Source organism: Bos indicus, chromosome 16 (genome assembly GCF_029378745.1).
Source record: "Bos indicus isolate NIAB-ARS_2022 breed Sahiwal x Tharparkar chromosome 16, NIAB-ARS_B.indTharparkar_mat_pri_1.0, whole genome shotgun sequence".
Lineage (NCBI taxonomy): Eukaryota > Metazoa > Chordata > Mammalia > Artiodactyla > Bovidae > Bos > Bos indicus.
In genome coordinates this window covers 70,350,516-70,368,006 of record NC_091775.1, presented here as the reverse complement: position 1 = coordinate 70,368,006, position 17,491 = coordinate 70,350,516, and the positions used below count along the sequence as shown (strand labels likewise).

The window sequence follows — 17,491 nt, the reverse complement described above, 5'->3', positions numbered from 1 at the left end:
ATGTTATAAGAATTTAAGTACCTGTTATAAGAGCTCCGTCAACATCTTTGCTTGTCTGTTTCTGCTGTTGTCCTTTTGGGAGGACACCCTTATGGGTTCATTTTGCATACGTGTAGCTTCAGAAGCATACTGCTCTCTGTTCATAAGGTCTTATACACACTTCTGTATGTCTACATCCTACATATTCTAGGTATCTATGAAACAGTAGTGATGATTCCCAGAAAGCAGTATCTTTGCAAAAATAAGAGATGTGTGGCTATGAGTAAGGCATTTCTTTACTGGCTGATGTGATGCCTCAGCAAGCATTTTTCATTGCAACGTGATGACTCTCCATGAGACAACACTAGCGAATCTCCCAGTACCCACAAAGGCATTTTGCTGAGCCTTACTGGCTGGGGCAACAATGCGTGGAGGTGGGAATGTGGCAAGGGTTCTGCAGGCTGAACCTCTGATGATGAAGAGTGGACAGGCTGTGACTTTACCAAGTTGGGCCTTTTCTAGCGTCATCGAGGAGGAGAACTTTTCTCCCACATCTGCTTGTGTGGGTACCTTATGTTAGTATTCTTCTTTCCTTACACAGATAGGTAACCCCCAGTGCCTACCAAGTTCTCAATGCTGAAGGAGAGAGGGGCACCTTGGTCTGGCCTTGTCAATAACTAACTGACCCTCGTTGCCCAGCCTCACATCCACTCCTGAAGGGGCCTGAATCCCAGTGGTTTTAGCTGATCTGTTTGGGCAGCTTAGAAAGAACTGACTGTGGAAGCTTAGCAGTGGGAAAGTCATGGTTTTTCCTTGAAAGTTAGAGTGTTTATATTGTAAGCCACCCTTTGATATCCAAGACCAGTGTATTTTTCTTGTCAAATGGGTTATAAGCATGGTTTTTCCTTGGCTGAACATATTAGCATTGAGGATCCTTCTTGTACTTATGCTATGCTTAGTTGCTCAGTTGTGTCCGATTCTTTGTGACCGCATGGACTGTAGCCCACCAGGCTCCTCTCTCCATGGGGATTCTCCAGACTCTTTGCGACCCCATGGACTGTAGCCCACCAGGCTCCTCTGTCCATGGGATTCTCCAGGCAAGAATACTGGAGTGGGTTGCCTTGCCCTCCTCCAGAGGATCTTCCCAATTCAGGGTCAAACTCAGGTCTCTTGTGTTGCAGGCAGATTCTTTATTATCTGAGCCACCAGGGAAGCCCTTTTGTATTTACTGCCTCACTATTTTAAAGTCTCATAACAGAGCCCTGCTTTACTATATATACAGAACACCCTAGCAGGTTTCTCCTAAAGCTGAGGCATATGATGATGGCTAAGCAATTTTTTTTTTTTTGCCACTCTGCATGGCATGTGGGATCTTAGTTCCCTGACCAGGGATTGAACCCGTGTCCCCTACATGATGACAATGGCTAAATGTTTTACAGAAATCTTATTAAAAGCTTCACTGCTCTGCACCCCCTTTCTGATAAGTCTATTGCTGTCAACTTTGAGCTAAGAGAATTCAACGGTATGCTGGTGAACTAATTACAGTTTATTATGATAAATACTCACTTGGCAGCGTGCATCAAGCTTTATAAAAGAATTGCCTGAGATTCATGGGATGGTTTGTGCATTTTTGCTGAGTAACAAACTTGAGAGAACAAATCCTGACAGTACCCATTAGGATTTTTTAGGGTCATTTAAACCTTACCTGGTTGGTTTTAATCCCCTCCTCAGCGTAAGGGCCAAAACAGCACAAACAGAGGATGGCTGACATCAAGAGGTACCCAGCAAGCTGCTCCATTTAGCATCATCTAAATCCTCCTTTAATATGATTAACATCTGATATTCCTCTCTTTGTGAATCATATCCACTTCCAGCCAGGCCACCTCTCCTTTATCTGCAGTGTCTATTTTAAGACTGCTTCAGCGCAAAGAGTATGGGGCCCAGGGAGCAGTTTTGTCACTTCTCATGTGACTTCAGACAAGTTATTGGACTATTCTGGGCCTTATTCCTCCTTTGGTAAAAAACTGGACTCCTTCCGGAAATGCGCTAAACACGAGGCAGGAGGTAGCTTCTGCGCTGCCCACTTCACTCACGCCTATGTACGCACATACACAGCCTCACCGCCACTTATGTTCCCAAAATGGTTTTTAATTCAGCCTGTCTTTAGTTTTTAATTTAGGAAGTTTGGGGCACGGATTCAGAAAAGCTTCAGATGAGATAATCCTTCTGTGCTGGGCCTTGGTGCGTGGAGGTCAGAGCTTAAGTGAGATGCTTAAAAAGCCACTGGCTTATCGTTGTCACTTTCCCAGTGTGGGCGGTGGCTGTGAGCAGAGGTGGACCCCGCACCTCAAGCCGATACCTCAGCGGCTGTTGTCCTCACTGCTTGACTTTCCCATCTAAGTTTCTCCCCCGAAGATCAAGTCAGATACATCTGTAGTCTGAAATGAGCAAGTGAAGAAGATGGTGAAGCAGAGAACTGCACACCTGGTTTCTCCTTACATTTTTAAACAGAGATGGGGCCTGGTAGAGAGACCGAAGTTACGTCTACATGAAGAGCCAGTCGATTCAAAGGAATATATTAAACCAACTGAGTATTAGCTGGCCAAGTAGTGAAACATCTTTCTTGATTGCAGTTTTAAATTTCTCAATCAGTTAATCAGTGGCTTGTAGCAATGATGAAATAGCTAGCACGGATTGACTGTTTATTCTGTTTATTGTGCATGTGCGCGTGCTAACTCGCTTCAGTCGCATCCAACTGTGTGTGACCCCGTGGACTGTAGCCCGCCAGGCTCCTCTGTCCATGGGATTCTCCAGGCAAGAATACTGGAGTGGGTTGCCATGCCTTCCTCCAGGGGACCTTCCCAGCCCAGGGATCGAACCCTCGCCTCCTGGGTCTCCTTCATTGCACCGGATTCTTTACCACTGAGCCTCCGGGGAAGCCCCCTGTTTATCATGGACACTCTTCTAAGTGTTCTACCAATATTAACTTATTTAATGTGAGTACTAATAATGATATGGGTATTAACACAAGGAAAACTTCAGCTTGCCTAAAGCTTTATACTGTTTTTAAAGTCGCTCTAAGTAAGTGGGAGTAGAGGAGCCAGGGAAAGAGAGCAGGGGTAAGCCTGATGCTTCTGTCTCTCGCTACCACTTTCTCCTTCCTTCTTGCTCTCCTCCTACGCTTGTCTTTTTTCAGCTTACTGCTCCATCTCTGCCTCTGTCATAAACTTGCTGGTGGTGCCTCTGTCACCGCGAAGCCCCACCGCCCCCCCAGCCCCCGCCGCTGATGGCTCTCAAGGCTGGAGAGGCTGCTGACCCCCGGCCTATGGGAAAATTAAGCAGATGGGGAAGGTTTATCACTAGTGTGGAAGGAGTGGCTTGCATCTCCCTCCTCTTCGGGACCCTTGCATTTCCTGGCCTGTGTGAGTCAGGACCTCCTAAGTGACAGGAGAGGCTGTTCTGCCTTTTGTATCAGTTTACACACTTGCCAAGATTCTTGGCACGGCCTTCAGACTTGGGGTGGTGAGAGCTTGAGAAGACCCAGGGGAGGTGGAAGAAGACCCTGTAGGGGGCGGGGAAGGGTGAACCACGCTTTTAGCTTGTGCCCAAGGGAAGAAAGTTGGCTACAGGACAGGAGCCGGGCACCTCCCTCCCAACGCCAGTCTGCGAAGGCACGCGGAGAGGCATGTCCATGACAGGCCGCTTTGCACTCCCGCGTCTCACGTTAAATGAGACTGGCAACAATAAATTTGTCTTTCCAGGTGTTATGGTATGTATTTCCATGCTTCATTCTCACTTCACTTTGAAGAGCTTCCAAAATTGGTTTTTATGGGGAGGGAAAGGAGATTTGGGATTCCTTCCCAGTTTTTAAATCACACCGACACTTCTGACTTTAGAAGCATAGGAGTGCAGTTTTATTACTTCTGTTTCCCTCACAACTCTGGCGGGGAAAGGAGGTGGTACGGCCCGTCAGCTTCCAAGATGCGTTTACACGTTTCTGCAAAGAATTCAACTAAGGCAGCTGATCCGTGTAAGTCACGGAGGTTAAACGCACTGCTTAAGGAGACCCAGAAGACATCCACTCTGGATTGACTGTGGCAGGCTGGCCTCTGAGAAAGGCTGATCAACCCAGAGATGGGGGGTCTGGCATGGCCTGGGTGTAGGTTGGGAAGAGAATGTGGTGGGCACCTTCATCCAGGCGGAGCCTTCTGACCGTAGGGGCGCGCACATCCAATTGGATTGCTTTTCTGGTTCCCTCACAACTGTGGCCGGAACGAAGGCAAGGCTCACTGTCAGTTTCCAGGCCACCCTGAGCGGCCTTCTCCTTATCCAGTCCTGGAAGCTAGCTCTTCCCCGCCATGATCAGCCAGGCGTCCCCGTGGGCTATCAGTGAGCAACCAATTAACTGCGGGCTGGGTGCAAACTCCGAGGAAGAGGGACCGACTACCCTTGCCCTCGATAAAGACCCAGGGCTTTGGATGGAAAGCTTAGGAGCAAATAGCAAAGAGACCTTGATCCATTGATTAGCAGGCTTGTCAATGTCATTTCCTAAGATACGCATAACTCACGCGGCGGATGCTCCATCCTGCAGTGTGTGGTTTGACTTTTTTTTTCTAGGTGTCACATGACAAGCAGGAAGGGTCCTTCTGCAGGCCTCTCTCTGTGTCTTCTCTCCTTAGGAAGAAAATGGAAAGGCGGGACTCCTCACATCCTTCCCTGCCACCAAAACACCCCCCCCCCCCCACACTTGACTCTTACACACACACACTGCATCTACTCTCTCCACCAGGCCCACCCCCACTCCCAGCCCACTCCCGCCTGCCACACCGTGTGTGTTTAAGAAGATTTAATATATTTGGAAGTCTTTCATTCGCCCTGTCATCTCTTTAAAGAAAAATGGGGACAGGTGGATTTAGGAAGCGCTTCCCTCTGCTCCAAATAGATACTTAAATATGAGTGATCATTTGGAAAACTGGCACAGGAGGGAAACCCTTTTACTCCTCTTGCAGTCTTTTGGCCTCGAAGCTGAGGCGCCATTTAAATGATCGCACAACGCGCTCTTGGTGGGTGGCGAGGAGGGAAAAGAAACCTTTACCGTTTCTTTCCCTGCCAGTGCCCCCGCTGACAAGCCAAATTGATCTTTTAAGAGACTAAATGAATGTTCTCTAAATATCTGTACGCACATGGCTGTCTGGGAACACGCTCCTTGTACGGGATGATTGCCTGAAATTTGAAGGAGGGAGCAGTAAAGGATACCAAACTGGGTGGGGGTGGGGGTGGGGGGCGGCGGGGCGGGGGAGGGCGCAGGGCGACGTGTGGACCCCAAGCTTCATTTCTGCACCTCCATCCTTTTGGGATTCAAGGTGTTGATCGGTATAATGAAGCGGGCCCATCGGTTTATCATCTATTTGGTCATGTCGTTGCATTTTTAGCGCCCTGTGTCTTTTTTGTCATCGGGTTACATTCAAGCACAGTAAGATCAACGTTCAAACCTCCTTACTCAACAGCTTTATTAGTTATAGCATTCCATGACCTTTCTCAACATTCTTAAAGAAAAAGATACAGTGTAATGTCGCTTTACTTTGCTTATTGTCCTTTGTTGGGGGGAACAAAGCATTTTCTACAGTGGCTATAGCACATAATTATACGGCTTTCAATGGCAGTGTCTTGGCACATATCGAAGTTCAGAGGAGCCTTTAGAAAAAAAAAAAGATGTTTTGTGGCAGCCTAGGGAGGGTCTCATCTTTCCTTCAGAAAATAGTTCAAGGCTCTTCTGTCAAGCTTCCCTACTTAGAGCTTTTTCTCCTCCTGCTTCATAAAGTTTAAAGCGGATTCAGTGGAGTTCTATGATCTATTTCCTTTGAAAGATTGTTCCTCGGCACAGAGAGGCCCTTTGACTTCAAGAGTTCACAGATTCATGTCTTTAGGTATCATATGTCTGACCTTATCAGTTACTCCATTTAATGTCGGAGAAAAAGTCTCAACTCTTTGTGTTTGTCTGTTTTGCCTCTGTGAAATGATTTGGTGAAAAAGACCATCCTTTTTAACACACCACTGAGAGGCCGTTTCTGCTGCAACCTACCCTGTGGCTTTTCTCTCTTTAAAAAAAAAAAAAATTGTCCTTGTGTTTTGTGTATGGATGAGTTCACAGTGAGAATAGAATTATACAAGGGCAGGCGCACACACAAAAAAATCTTTTGCTTTCCTCCCCCACCTCCCCCCACGCCCCCACCCTACCCAGTGATCTATCTATTGGTGGCTGTACCCCAACAGGCAAAGCCATTTAGCAAACACAGAGGGGGCAGCCGCGGTGCTGGGATGGCAGTGGGCTTTTCCCTTGCTTCGACCTACCCCTAAGGCCTTCATAATTAATTGTCCTTCAGAGATGAGGAAAGTTCAGAGACTGTGTGGCATGATGGCCATTGTCTGACATTCAGTTCTCCTTGCCTCGCCTCTTTCTCTGCGCCCCACAAAGGGTTATCAATAGGAGAAAGGGAGCCGGTTCTCCGCTGAGTGCTGCTGGTGGTGGTTGGAGCTTTCAGGGGGTTAGTATCACTGTGTTCCGCCCATCCTGGATTAAATGTCTGTAGAGGTTCTAACCGCCTTTTGAAAAGCAGCCTGTTTGTTTCGCCGAGGTTAAACAGACTCATTTAGCGAACCCCAAGCTTGTTCAGAAGTTGGTGATCCCTTTTCACGTAGCAGATAACATTTTCAATCAAATTTTCCTCACCCCACCCTAACCCTGCCCCCAGGATTTGACTGCACTGTAATTGCTTGGTTCTTTTTCAGCCATAGGGCAGAAAATGGAATGACCATTCACTCACTTCTCTTAACTGCTTCGGTGTACATTTGCCAGAATAAGTGTTTGGGCAAACACACTTTTTGATGAAGCGTCGGACTTTGGTTCTTGAAAGTAGATTATCCCAGTTTTAAAATATTGTTTCACCTTCAGCGATTGCCTCAAGCCAATTATTTGGTAACATGACATAAAACAAATAAAAGCTGTTCCGCATCGCCCCTCCCCCCACCCACCCACCCCTGCCCTTTCAGCTGAGACGCCAAATAAAGACACGCTGTGGAGACAGCTATTTGAAAAGTAAAGGGAAAAGAGAGCCTTGAGTGATTATTATACTACTGTTCCTGTGAAACAGAGGGAAGCCAAGAAAACAAATAGAATCCTTCTTCCTAGGAGCAGTTGAACCAGCACATTAGAGAGGTTTAAGATCACGGGGCAGGAGTGTTCGTGGGGACCTCGAGGTGGAAGGGACCCGTATTGAAAGAGCATCTCCGTGTCCCTCGGAGCTGTGTCTTCTGGAGAAAGGGACCTGCAGGATGCCCAGAAGCAATTCTGTCCCCACCGCTCTTTGAAGATGCTTTCACAACAGACCCTTTGCTTTTTAGAGAGAACCCTGGATCGGGAAGTTGACACAACTAATACAGTCATACCAAAAACGGGGGAGGGGGGTTCATAAAAAATTAAAGTTATCCTTATGAATCTTTCAGTAGAAGCCATGAAAAGGGACAGTAGTGTAGTCTAGGTCCTTTGTGTTGCCAGCCCTTCTTCCGGCCTCTGGGCTATTGTTCTTTCAGCTCCTCAAACAGACTTTCACTTTCAAACTGACAAAAGTCACTTAAAAGCCAGACAGCTGTACTAACACACCCACCTTGTGGAGCAGGAGCCAGGCCAGGTGACGAGGCCGGCTGGGCGACCTTGTTTAAAACGGGCAGGGGCAGCCCCCTCCTGCCTTCGTGTTGTTGTGGGGCTCTTTGAGCTGGACTCTTTATTGCTACTGTGTGGCCCTCACTCCCAGGCTCCCCAAAATATGTCTTGCATTTTCTTTGCAGCGGGAAACCTTCATGACACCCCATGCTCATGTTTATCCCTCAAGCTTGGTGGCTAGAGTCATGGAAGTTAGAGCACAGAGCTTAGCAGCATCAGAGGGAGTCTGACTCAAAACTCTCTCCCTTCTGTTTCTTCCGTTTCTCTCTTTTTCCCAGCCTTTTCCAGCCAGTCCAAACCTCCCCTAAGCTTTTCCGATTTCTGTGGCTTTATCAGGAGTAGCTAGGACTGGAAGAAAAAAAAGAAAGCCACCGGTGATGGGTGATGGGGACAAGCCTCACCTTAGGAAGTGAGACTCCGCTAGAGAGAGGTGGGCACGTGGTCGTGCCCGCATCCCGGGCCTCAGGGCGCAGCCGCAGTGGGCCCCGGCGGGTCCTCCTCATGTGTGTATTACAGCCCCCCCCTCCCCTGTCACCTTGTGTACAGTCTGGTCTGTGACACTGATGGTGATTATGTCATTATTTTGCTCTGGGGGCCCTGGCACATCTGCAGAGCCCAAGCACATCTTCTTTGTTGCGTTGGCAATCGTCCTGCACCACAAACGCTTCATTAGCCCTGCTGGCGGCCTCCTTGCCAGACGCCAGTGCCCAAATCCAGGCTTCTTTTTGCTCCGTTCTTTTGTGTCGCTGATGATCGAGTATTCATCTTCCTGGTTCTTCCCCCCTTTTCCTCGACTTCTGAACTCCAGATGTCCCGGCATGCTTGCCCAGAGCCTTCAAAAGTGTACCACGCGAAACACGGTGACTCTGCACCCTTGAACCTGACCCCACCCCTTCCCACCTTCCTGGTCTGCCCTTTCCCAAATGAATCCATGTGACTCCGCATAGCGCCCCCAGGGTGAGGACTGACGTTTTCAAACTTGCCCTTTGAAAAGATACCCAGGGATTGCTCCCAGCTTATGGTGTTCCTTAGGGTTAGAATGAAGCATTATTAGATATGGCTTCAAGATGGATACCTTTCTTCTCTAGCCCCACCTCTCCCCACCCCTTCCCTCCCCTTGGCTCTTTTTATTCCCTTCTGTGCATTGCCACATTTTACCAATTTTTCAGTAAGCAGTCTAAAGTGTGAGTACAGAAAATATTCTTCATGCCTTGCCGAGTCATCCGAAAGGTTCCTTTTCTCTGCATGGAATCTTGATCTCCACTCTACCCGGTCCCCAAATCCCCTCCCCCTGCCTCTATCTGCTGTCATACCCTCCCAGCCCCCAGCAACGACCTATTATTAGATATTGAAAGTGACGAATGCATGGCTGTTTTGGAAAGGAACTAAAACATTTCTCTCAAGTTTTCCTCTATGCATTGGATGGAGCCACAGCTTTTGTTAAGGTGTGCTGATTTCTACATTAACTGCAGTAAATTTTAGAGCTTAATATCTTGGGCTGTGATGGGTACTACATAATCGGGATGTTTAATTTCCTCTTAAATGTGAATTAATTGATCTGTGTTAGCGTATTATGAGGAGCCTCTTCAGTAGAGAGTTTAACCAATTTTATCCCCGCACCACTGCAACATAAGACGTTTCCAATGTCTCTATGTTTGAGTAAAATTTAGATTTTAATTTTAAGGTATATATACAAAAGGAAAAAATAAGTTCATAAATTTATTCAGAATCCTAGGACAAAGACCCTGGTAAGAATCGAAGAAAACCCCCTTTGAGGAATGAGTTGCCGTTTCTAGTAGGTTTTCAAGCTTTTCTAGTCACTGAGCCCTGGTCTGAATATTAGGAACAAAGCTAGGTCACAAAGGGAGGAGAGAGGTGGGCAGATCATTAGGCCACCAGCCCTGGGCAGGGAGCATGTCAGGAGAGGTGGGTACCTGTCATTGATTGCATCATTTTCAAAAGATTCAGGATGTCCCCAGAACATTCTTAACCTCCCATTATTAGATCATTATGGTTTTATCACCCTTGGGTTTATTTAAACCTTTTATAAAATCTAACTTCATTCTCAGAGTACACCACTCCTCAAGATAATAATTCTCTAAATGTATTACCTGCTGTGAAAATTGTATCTTCTTTTTATGGCTGTTAAAGTGATTTCCCTGGAACTCCAAAGGGGTAGCCCTGGTTAGAATATCCTGGGATTTACGAACAGGACTGGGTCCATATTCTCCATTTCCTTTCTGATTTTATAGACTTTGATCATTACTCCCTCTTAATCTTCATCTCTCCAGATTAAGGAACACTAATCCTTTTTAAAAGTCTAATCTCATACAGTATGTGGGCTGCCCCCATCGTTTCTATAATGCTCTTCCGGCAGGACCATGTTTCGGAGGTACAGTTACAATTCCCGGACAATAAGGGAGAGTTGGAGGGGGCAGCCACATCATGGCTTTATCCCTCACCTCCAATGAGACTTTTTTGATTGTCCCAAAAGTTCATCCTCAGAAGTTGGATTTCTTGAGTAGCATCTCAGTAGCATTTTCTGGTTAAAATGACCCCGTGAGACCTTTTTATGAGACTGTTGGCAAGTATTCCAGCAAATCTGATTGTGTCTACGAAACGTATCCAGCACATAAAAAATGCACAGATCCATCTTGCTGTGCTGATGTTTTCAGTGTTTTGATAGGTACTGGAGTGTTTGACATCATGAAGACACAGCCTTAGCCTTGAGCATGAGTGTCTAAAAATGACCACTAAGGCAAGAAAGCTCTGGTCTCTATATTATGCTCAAGCAGGAAACAAAATGTTCCCTTACAAGAAGGTGTACTTTTATTTATAAAAGCATCACCTTGAGATCTTAAAAGGGAATTCCTTTGGGGAAGTCTTTTCAATGTCTTTGAAAGTGTAAGTGTTAGTTGCTCAGTCATGTTTCTTTGGGAACCCATGGACTGTAGTCCACCAGCCTTCTCTGTCTATGGGATTTCCCAGGCAAGAATACTGGAGTGGGTTGCCATACCCTCCTCTAGGGGATCTTCCCAACCCAGGGATTGGACCTGGGTGTCCTGCATTGTAGGTGGGTCCTTTACCATCTAAGCTACCAGGGAAGCCCTCAATGTCAGAGGTCCTGGACTCATAATAGTGGAACTTAAGAGCCTAGAGTCTTGGAACCAGTCCCTGGGATCAAACCGCAGCACTGACTCTTTTTAGCAGTGAAACCTTGGCAAGTGTCTTACGCTCTCTGTGCCTGTGTCCTCATCTATAAAACAGGGGAAATGATAGTGCCTACCTCACAGAGTTGGTGTGAGAATTAAATGAATGTCCACGAATATATTAGCAGAAAGTAAGTGCTATATAAGCACTTGCTTTCATTCATTAGCAAGCCAAAGAAAAGTTACCTTGCCGCCACGATCAGTAACCCAGCTACTGCATCGTTTCCTACCGATCCTAAACAGGAAAACAAACAAAGCAGAAGAGCAAACAGGGAATTGTCCTTAGAATTGGGACAGAGAGTCAGTGCAAAACTGGTTTTGAAAAGAGAAAGGGATTCCTTCTGCCCCAAGGTTGGCCTTAAAGGTGACAGCAGCCTGCAGGAGCTCTGGGGATCTGGAGTCATGGGTTCCAGATGAGAAGGGCACTAATGAGATGAGAGGCTAAGGTGGAAGGGACCCCGGATTGGGGGTCTGCCCCTGGCAGCACCTGCCTCATTGGGCTCCACTTTGGTCACCTGTAAAGTGATAAGATTAAAGACAGAGCTTTGTTCTAGCTCTGAAATTCTGCAGTTCTAGAATAGAAGACATTCTGTTTTCTCTACACAAGTCCTGTGCATGATGCAAAGCTTTAAGCAGTGACTATGGAGCCCCTGGGAATACAGATGGTGTCCACGTGGAGCCACTTCCACCCCTGGGGCCCTGCTGCAGCTTCATTATCTCAGTAAAACTCTCCAGGGTGCCCAGTTTAGTGTTCTCCCAAGGACCTCTTTGCAGATCTTTCAACAGTGTCCTTGGAGACATGGCAACTCCCTTGCTGGGATTACAGCGATGAATTTTTCAAATTCATAGACAATTTATTGTCATTATATGTGCTGCTCACTTTGTTGTGTTGGCTAGGGCAGCCAAACAGTGAGGACATTCATCTGCAAAGCCCTCATGCCTGTGGGCTTTTTAGGAGATGATACGGACCTGAACAAATGAACAGAGAGCCTGTATACCTGTCCCCACACACATTCCATCAAGGCCACAATTCAACCCAAACAGCCAGCTTGTGTAATATGTGTTAATTTTTGTAGCATATACAACATCTCCCCTCTTTCAGGACAGAGTTGATTGTTTTAGATGGCATAACTACCTTCACTCTGAGGCTTGGTTGGTAGTTTTTGCAAAAGCAACATCACCCTTTCCTTTAAGCATGTCCCAGATGATCATAAATCAATCATAAAAGTCTTTTCCACTGGAATTCTGTATGTCTGAATTTGTGGTTGTGAGTGAAGTGAAAGTTGCTCAGTCGTGTTCAACTCTTTGTGGCCCCATGGACTATACAGTCCATAGAATACTGGAGTGGGGAGCCTTTCCCTTCTCCAGGGGATCTTCCCAACCCAGGGATGGAACCCAGGTCTCCCACATTGCAGGCAGATTCTTTACCAGCTGAGCCACCAGGGAAGCCCAAGTTTGTGGTTAAGAGTATCAAATCCTCACACTGGTCTTTTGGATTTGTTTTTTCCATCTTTCATATGGTAATTATACTAAGCCTCTGTTTTTTTTTTTTTTTTTTAAGGTTACTTTAACAGTCGAAAGTAAAATCTGGTCCTAAAAATGAAAAGTAGAAGGTAATAACTGGGAACAGATGTGTGGGAGTTTGAGTAGGGATGTAGGCAGAGGGATGATCAGAAGCAGAAGCAGGCTATAGTTTCAAGGCCACTGCGTTTCCTTCAATATAGTGTATTTTTCAAAGATTTATGTGTGGTTTGTTTGTTTTTTTTTTTGGCTGCACTACTTGGCTTGCTGGATCTTAGTTCCCTGGCCAAGGATTGAACCTGCGTCCTTGGCAGTGAAAAGGCGGAGTCCTAACCGCTGGACCACCAGGGAATTCCCAGAGATCTATCAGCTTAAGTGACCTGAAAGTATACAAAAGAATCTGTCTGTAGAGTCCTGAGCTTCCCTCAGCAGCATCCTAAGTCTTCCCACCACAAACATTACCTAAAGACTCATGAGGTTTGGGTACTTTACCAGAGGACTTCCAAAAGTCTCCCAGTGGGTGTCCTTCTGAAATTGACTTTTCTGTCTTTCTGAGCTGTTTACCTTTCTTGAAAAAGGAATGTCAGAGCCCTTCACGAACTCTTAGCTGGCTTAATTTTGTGAATACAAAGGATAATCGTGGAGGAGAAACCCATAGAATTCCCTAGACTACAAAGCAGAATTGTCCTGACTTTTGTGCCTTTCACGCCAGTCCTTGCCCCAAACAGCCTAGATGTTACTGGGGACACATCAGCAGTTGTCAGCAGAGAGGCGGAGGCTCCCGGAACCCGGTGTTCTCCGGAGCTCTGTTCACGTAGCATCTGCATCTGCCCGCGCCTTCTCTCCTGCTCATTCTGCTCCGTGCTGTTCTTTGTCCTGCCTCAACCCCACCTCCTCAACCCCATTTCTCCTCAGGCTTCTCACTCTTGTTACTCCATCCCCACAAATAAAGGGCACACAGACTGGTTTTCATGTTCGCCTGGGCACAGCTTAATTATGGAGGTAAATCTCTGCAGAAAACAATCACGTAATGCATTCTCCAACGAAACAGGAGTAACTGCGGATTATCTGTGCCCCAGCTTCCCTCTGTGTAATATTGAAGAGCTGATGCCCTGTTGTTTTTGAATAATCTCCCATCCAAGAAGGGCACCAGGCTTGGCCCTATTCATTCCACCACCTCACCCAGTAATGGTAGCAAAAAGTTAAACTTCAGCCTGTCTCGAACTCTGACACAGTTGGCACAACCATTCATGGGGTGAATTGAAGTTAGTGAAGGCTGCGACGTGGCTATCTAGTGCTTATTTTTCCATCGAAGTTGATTCATTACCTGCATCAAGAAGGAGAGATGGAGTCCTCCATTTAGTGCATTTGAATATTTGCTGGCAGGGAAGTGCCTAATGAAAAGCTCCTTGTCAAAGCAGGGCAAGATGGAGGGCCACCTGGTCCTTAGCATCTCTGTGTGTGGCCCATGAACTATTCCCGTAGACACGTGCAGCCTTACCCACATCTGAGGAGTGGTGTGACAATGCAGGTTGAATCTGGGGTAGTCAATCCCAGCTACCCTCCCAGGAACAACTAGTGCGCTGACCCAGTGAGGGACACGGGATTAGAGGAGAATGAAAGAGCTTAAGGCCTTCAGAAAAGTGGCTAGCTCTTAAGTTTGGCTGAGAGCAGGGGTTGGCACACTGGCTCGCAGGCCCAATCTGGCACTGAGTCTGTTTTTTTATGGCCCTTGCTAAGAATGGTTTTTATATTCGTAAAGGTTGTGAAAAAGAAGGACAATATGCGACAGAGACCAAACCCAGCCCACAAAGCCTGTGCGTTTACTGTCCGACCCTTTGCAGAAGGAGTTTGCCGACCCCTGCCTGAGGCTTTTTCTGTCTTTGGTAGAACATGAACTCTCAGATCCTTTCTCCTTCTGAAGTTCCAGAACTATGATTCTTTGATGCAAAGTCTCGGTCCAAATCTTACCGAACAACCTACCAGATGAGTAATTCCAGCAGAGAGCTTGCCCTTGTTTTTTAAGATGGGAGAGTATTTTCATAGTTTCTTGGGGATGGAGGGATGGGAGAAAATACTAGACTTTAGTTTTTGATGATTTTTTTCCTCTGATTTTGTTTTTGTTTTGATTAATGCTTATTTAAACTTGGAGTCACTCTTTGAGACGTGTAGAGTTTGGGAGAGATGAAAAATTAAACTCATTACAGCAAGTAACATGACAATTATTATATTTCTTAATACATACAACGCCAAGACCTCCAAGCATGAGCAAATACACTGGCCACTTTAGGCACATTTGGTGAACCAGATTTCAGGCCTACAAAATAGTTTTGACAGCCTCATAGAGTTTATTACAAAAGCATTTGTCCTTCTGTTCCTAGCAAGCTAGAACTTCCTTTTCTGGGGCTGTGGGAGAGATGGTTTTATTTATCTTGATAGGCAAAGTAGCCAGTGGAATGTTTACATAGCTTAAAGTATATACACAAATTATTAACAGGTAGCATGGAAGTGAAGACAGTCTTTTTTATTACTGTGAAAGTCACAATTACTCAAAATGCTCGATTCCAGCACATTTTATCAATTATCAGCATCTGAAAGGTGTAGGAATTTGCTTCTCTGAATATTCCAAATACAGTTCTATTTTCCAAATATCCACTCTTTCCAGGCAAGCAAGAATACTGGAGTGGGTTGCCATTTCCTTCTCCAGGGGATCTTCCCAACCCAGGGATTGAACCCCGGGTCTCCTGCACTGCAGGCAGATTCTTTACCATCTGAGCCACCAGGGAAGCCCCTTCAAAGGTAAATGATTCAAACTCAGACGAGGAAACAAAGAGACCCCTCAGGGCAGCCTCAGCACTTCCTTTGGGCTGCTGAGGAAAGTCCACGTGAGGGGTGATGGCCAGGCCCACGCCGCCCACACCAAAGACCAGAGTCCCCTGCTTGACATCCTTTCCTGTGGCATTCCACTGGCCAGTCAAGGTAAATCCTCAACCTCCCACCTTGCAGCTTCCATGGGACTATTATGTCCTTTTTATTACATTCCCGCCAATGGACCATGTCAACCATATTCTATCCGGACACCACTCTGTCAGCATTTATAAGGACTGGTCGGGCATCGCGGGTTGGCCGGCAGGTTCACTTGGAAGTGTATTCCCACAAGCTCAGTGCAGGTCCCTGCCACAGCGGCAGATGAGAGACAGGCTTTCCTTTTCACCCCTTTTCCTGATTTTCCCTGCACCTCCTGCAGGCTGGCCGGGAGGACGCTTGAGGCTGCGGCATGGATCTTGCTGTCTCAGGGTCCTTCCCCAGCCCTCTCTCAGGGGTTGCCCCCCAGCTTCTCCCTGGTACATTAACTTGACATTGGTTGGTACTCGCAGAAGAAATAGCTTCCAACAGCTCAAACCTCTGATTCCATACCCACTAGAGATTTTGGCTTTGAGATTTTGGCAAGAAGGTCTGTTTGCCTATCAGGTCAGCATCAATAAAGATTTCTTTCTTCCTTTATGTTTTTCTTTTTTTTTTTAAAGACAAGAATCAATGGACACTGCCCCCAGAGCTCTTTTTCTTGAGACAGTTTAACCCCTTCTCTCCCAACTACTTGTATTTTCTATTCTGACCGCACGTGTGATATTTTGTTTTTCTCTTTTCCTGTGAGACAACCAAAAAAATCTACCCCATGTAAAATTTGAGAGCCAGATCAATTCTGAACCATCTTATCATTTTTAAAGTCTGTTTATCCAGCTTTGTAGGAGAAAGAAACGAGCAGACTGTTTGAAGGCCACATACTTTTCAAACCTTGGTTGCAACACGTTTGCCCCGTTTTGAAACTGTCTTTATCAGGCCGAGAAAACGAAAATCTATTTGACAAAGTGGCACTCTGGCCAGTTTATCTTGCAATATGGCTTTAGCTCACTGAGTCTATTGATTTCCTTAAATTAATGTTTACAGAATGCTACTGAATTTTGCTCAAGAGAACATTGTTCTTTTGAAGGTTTATAAAAAAAATGATACAGACTGTTACTGCCATGTGTTCTTTTGCTTAGACCAAGGAAACATGGTGGGGGGAGGTTTTTTTTGGTTGTTTTGTTTTAAGGACAGCCTTGAACTCTAGCCACTTCCTATAAGCATTTAGTCTTCACATATTCAAGTAGCAAAACACGTGAGTAGGAGGGAGGCGAGCCCACTCATATGCCTAAAATTTCGTGGGCATCACACTAACCTAATCCTGTGAAAGAAAGTGAAAGTGTCAGTCGCTCAGTCGTGTCTGACTCTTTGAGACCCTATGGACTGTAACCCTCCAGACTCCTCTGTCCATGGGATTCTCTGGGCAAGAATACTGGAGTGGGTTTCCATTCCCTTCTCCAGGGGATCTTCCCTATTCAAGGATTGAACCCAGCTGTCCTGCATCGCAGGCAGATTCTTTACTGGCTGAGCCACTTCGTGGGTATCACACTAACCTGATCCTGTAAGGCCCCTGAAGGCTGAATCTACCTGGAGCATCAGAGTCAGACTTTCGTCCAAAGCTCAGCTGTGGCTAGAGTCTTCCTCGGCCTCATTCGGTGTCGTGTGGGCAAGCAGTTCTGTAGCCACTGCTCCCTGAAAAATCCGTCCTTCCCAACAGAGGTGCGGGCAGCCTGTGAAAACGGCCCAGTCACCATTTGGTGGAAGCTCTTTTTTTTAGTAAATTTATTTACTTTTAATTAAAGGATAATTGCTTCACAATATTGTGTTGGCCTCTGCTGTACATGAATATGAGTGGGCCATCGGTATACCCGTGTCGCCTCTCTCTTGAACCTCCCTCCCACCTCTCACCCCGTCCCACCCCTCTAGGTTGTGACAGAGCACCAGTGTGAGCTCCCTGAGTCATACAGCAAATCCCCATTGGCTATCTGTTCTACATATTGTAGTGTATGTGCTACTGTGTCACTCTCTCCAGGAACTCTTCAAAACACCCTGCTCTTTGATTGGGGTGCTCTGTCCCTAAGATACAAAACCTAGCCTCTAGATGTGACTTTAAAACCAGCTTTCCCAGGGAAGTGTATTTGGCTATTCAGCCCCTGAC

The 17,491-nt window shown here is 46.3% G+C and overlaps 1 protein-coding gene across 9 annotated transcripts in view; it reads left to right on the top strand.

The window, feature by feature from the left end:
- PROX1 (prospero homeobox 1) overlaps positions 1 to 17,491 on the top strand; it is a 60,176-nt gene that overhangs the window by 28,955 nt on the left and 13,730 nt on the right. The gene's annotated exons all lie outside the window — the stretch shown is intronic.